Genomic DNA, 4,102 nt, shown 5'->3' with positions numbered 1-4,102 from the left:
GGGCGCCCGTGAGAAGTGGTGGGCAGTTCGGGAGAGGGAAGTGCGAATGGCGTGACGGCTCCGGCGGCGAAGGGCGAGGCGGCCCGTGGCGACCTGCGGCGAAGGGCGTGACGGGCGGCGAACGGCTGCTGGAGGAACAGCGGGGCGTCGAACGGCGCACGGGAGGAACCGCACGTGTTGTGTCGTTCGTTGGGAGGAGGGGGAAGTAGGTCGTGCCTCGTGCGTTGTTGTCAGAGTTTTTTTTTTGAACGACGGGGCAGGGTTAGCGATCGATGGGTTAGTGGCTTGATGTGTGGTTTGTATCGTTAAACACCAGAGGGTTAAACATTGGAGGATTAAGAGCCATTAGATCTTGTTAATGAATGGGTCTGATTGTTTGATTCTCCGCCCTTTCTTTCTTTTATAGTGGTAGTAGATAGTACATACTACTATTAAAAGAGCAAACATAAATTCTTTTAAAGCCACACAACAAATTGTACACGGAATAACCACGACCCTCCGATTAGAACAATTTACACATATCCTACTGCTCATATTGCGTCAACGGTTTATCACTTAGATCAACATCTCAGATTAAATGTTCTGCTAAACAGACGCTTGCCAATCCTCGTAGCGCTCCGCGTCCTCGATCCCGCGGCCCCGCCCGTGATTTCCGGAAAGATTCCACCCAAATCACGCCTTATCAGGAAGAATGGGTCAGTTCAAAAAGAAAAAAAAAACGGATCGTAGCAAGCGACGCCGCTCCTCCCGATCGCCCCGAGCCGACCCCGCCTCTGGTCGCCGCCCACGCACCTGGAAGCCGCCGCCGACGTCCTCTGCCGGTCAGCCGCACCCAGCATCCTCCTCCTCCCTTCTCTCTCCCTCTCCTCACTAATCTCTCTCTCTCCGTTCCCGCACTGCAGGGCTCCGCCGGACCGTCCCACGCGACTGCCAGCCTCCTCCCGGCCAGACCGACGATGGCGACGACCGGATCTGACCGGTCGCCTCCGTTTCTGCCTCGCCTAGCCGCACCACTCATCCGCCCCACCTCTCCCAGCCAGCCCCGCCGCCCCCTCCCTACCGAGCCCCCTGGTGGTGGATGGTGACATCTCACCTGGACTGGATTGGAGAGTTGCATCCAATCAGGCCTCACTCCTCTCCACTAAGTGCATCTGATTCTGAACACAGAGTTCTTCACGGTATGTGTTCTACCATTTTTCTCTTTAGGCAGAAGTGTATGCTGCTATGTTGGTTCAACCTTTGGTAGCGTTCTGATGAAAGTGATGTTTATTTCATTCAGATGCTGATTAGTTTGCTTGTGGATGTGCTACTTTTACGCAGGTAATTTTCAATTCTCTGACGCAAGCCATTTGTGTGAGCGCTAATTAACTTATATGGTAAAACTCTATGGGAGGCTCCGACAATAAAACTATTTTAGAAGACACGGCAATATTTTACTATATGAAGTGAAAATGTACAAGTTGTAGATGGACAACTATGGCAGCTCTTCTATACAGTTATTTACTGTCCAGTGAGGCCCTCAGAGGATATCTAAAGAAGTGAGAATGTACACCTTGTTTTTCTAGGCGAACATGACTTGGATGAGTCAATAGCATAGTAGCCATAGTTATCTAAAAAGGGCAGTGTCCCAGGCAACAAGGTAAATTGTTCTGCTGTCCAATGCATTGAAGCTATAATGCATATATGCTTAGTAAATTGTTTAGATTTGTCTGAGACTAAAATAATGACCAACTTAGTGAATTGTTAAACCTGAAAGTTTGTGTTTTCCATTTAACACAGTGAATTGTTTGCACAATTCAGTTCCGTGTTGATTGAATGGACGTGACGTGATGTTTTCTCCAGGGAACGGACTGAAGTGGATTGACATGGTTTCTGTCCATCATGCAGTTATGTGCTATTCTTCCTTGCTGCAGTGTTGCGCATCTTTGCTGCTGTGGCTGACTCCATGAATATGAAAGCTATATTTACTCCTAAGCTATGAGTGTCCTCTAACTTCCTTGCATGAGAGGTATTTGCTCTCAGTCCCGGCCATCCTTATTACGAGGGATGCAGCAAGGTTCAATGGATCATGACGTTTGGACTAGATTTGAATCTATATCTACCAAATCTGTGCATACATTTTTATGCTATAAATTTCTTTTTCTTTCAGTATCCTATTGAAGTTCTATCAGCCGACAGGTGCATTGAAGCGAGCCTGACACCCTGAAAGAACTATACAATGATATTTGGCTATTGCTTTCAGTATTAGAGAAGCATAGAAACAGAACTGCAGGGCTTACTGTATTTTCATGTGGCATTCCTCTATGCCATCATGCCATACTGTTTATTTTGAGCAACCTTTCTATGGTATTTTGTCGGACAGTTTTTAGTGTAATCTCAGGCACCTCAATATATGGTAAATAACTGCATGCTTGGGTATATGTTCTATTCTCAATGTTGTATTCCTTTTATTTGCTCTGTTACTGTAGCAATCAAAAAGAATCGGGCACAAGCTCCAGTTAGTCCTGTACAAAAATTGGTGTAGAAGTGTGGTCTATGGATTCCTTATTTTGTCGATTCAGACTTGGGATTGTAGGGAAAAGTGTGGACTATGGATAAATACCAGAACTGGATTGACCATGTCACATCTTCACCAAGAGTCATGGCACTGGCATATTCAAGCTTTGTTGTTTCCTTCGTTTCCAAGCAACAGTACTCTTAAAGGCAATATATGCAGGTTTATCATTCATGTGAGAGATATGAAGGATGAAACAAAAGTAAAAGGTGTTTATGCTAACGGAGCATCATAATTAGGTAGGAGTGTCTGTTGGTTTTATAAACCCAGTATCATCCTACTCCTTGTAGTTTCTGTATTGCCTGCAAATAATACAATTTTCAAATGATATTTTGTTATGGTCATATATAAATATTTAAATATTTAAAAGTTTCAGAGGTTCCTTGAGATGAGATGATGGCTCTGATGTGCTATATGTTTACATAGGAGTTTTTTTTTCTCACAGTCGTGCGTTGCACGTGCATTCTTACTAGTTGGATAAGAACACACAAACTACTGTGTCCGGATCATCATCATAGAAGAAAACAGGTAATCACGGATTCTTAGCTTTGGACTGGATCACAAGTAAAAACGGACTCTTTTCTTCTCCGATGAAATGATGATTTCCCAAGTGCAAACGGGAACGGGAATCTCCCTGTTCCTTCCTTGTTTTAATCCCCTTCGTTAATACTCCCTGTTCCTTTCTTTTCCTTGTTTTAATCCCCTTGTTAATACTCTGTTTCTAAATATAAGTCTTTTTAGTTTCTAACAATGTGCTAGATGGCCCTTCATTCTTTTTCCCCGTCAGTTCAGTGATGTATGTTATAAGACTTTTTAGAGATATTTCATTGTTATAAGTCTCATACATTGTTATTAGTCTTTTTTAGAGATTCCAATATGAACTACATACGAATGTATATAAACATATTTTAGAGTGTAGATTCACTCATTTTGTTTCGTATGTAGTCTATATTAAAATTTCTGAAAAGACTTACAACAATGTGCTAGATGGCCCTTCATTCTTTTTCTCCATCAGTTCAATTATGTATGTAATCACCTTGATAAAGCCTATCCATGCGATGATGCGGAAATCTCCCTTAGTTGAGTGATGTATCTAATCTATTCTTCTTAGTTGAGTGATGTATCTAAACTAATCTATGCTACTTAGTTGAAGCTCAACTTGGTTCGGTTCGTTTGCTGGAAGTAGTGTTTTGGGCCACCGTAGTTACGAAGGCATCGGGCGCCATCTAGCAATATAGACAACCCCCTCCCGACCCCCTTAGCGCCGCCACACCAGGGAGGCGCTAGGGGGATCAGATCCCAGCGCTGCCAGCCCCCCACCCCACAAAGGAGGATCCTGCCGCCACTGCCGCTGGTGTTGGCCGTGGTGGCAGCGGCGCCCGATGCCAAGGCACCGAAGCAGGAGGCGGTGGCGGCGGCAACCACTCGAGGCGGTTGGGCACCTCAGGCTAGGGGTTTCCCACTGAGGCCAGGGCAGCTCCCTGGTTGTGTGGCGACAACCGATGACCCCATGGCTGGTGGTGCTGGCGATGGGGGGCATGGAGGCGG

General features: G+C 45.4%; 1 long non-coding RNA gene across 2 annotated transcripts; it reads left to right on the top strand.

Annotated features, from left to right (window-relative positions):
* The first annotated feature begins 530 nt into the window (after positions 1-530).
* LOC123189924 (uncharacterized) lies at positions 531-2,434 on the top strand. Of its 2 annotated transcripts, none has more exons than XR_006496048.1 (3): positions 531-821; positions 903-1,178; positions 1,321-2,434. It is a non-coding gene; the product is annotated as an uncharacterized lncRNA (long non-coding RNA). The 2 variants fall into 2 exon arrangements; XR_006496047.1 differs by having other exon boundaries at positions 536-821; positions 1,280-2,434.
* The last annotated feature ends 1,668 nt before the right edge of the window (positions 2,435-4,102 follow it).

Source organism: Triticum aestivum, chromosome 2A (genome assembly GCF_018294505.1).
Source record: "Triticum aestivum cultivar Chinese Spring chromosome 2A, IWGSC CS RefSeq v2.1, whole genome shotgun sequence".
NCBI lineage: Eukaryota > Viridiplantae > Streptophyta > Magnoliopsida > Poales > Poaceae > Triticum > Triticum aestivum.
The sequence above is the reverse complement of the archived record's forward strand: the minus strand, read 5'-3'. Positions and strand labels throughout refer to the sequence as shown.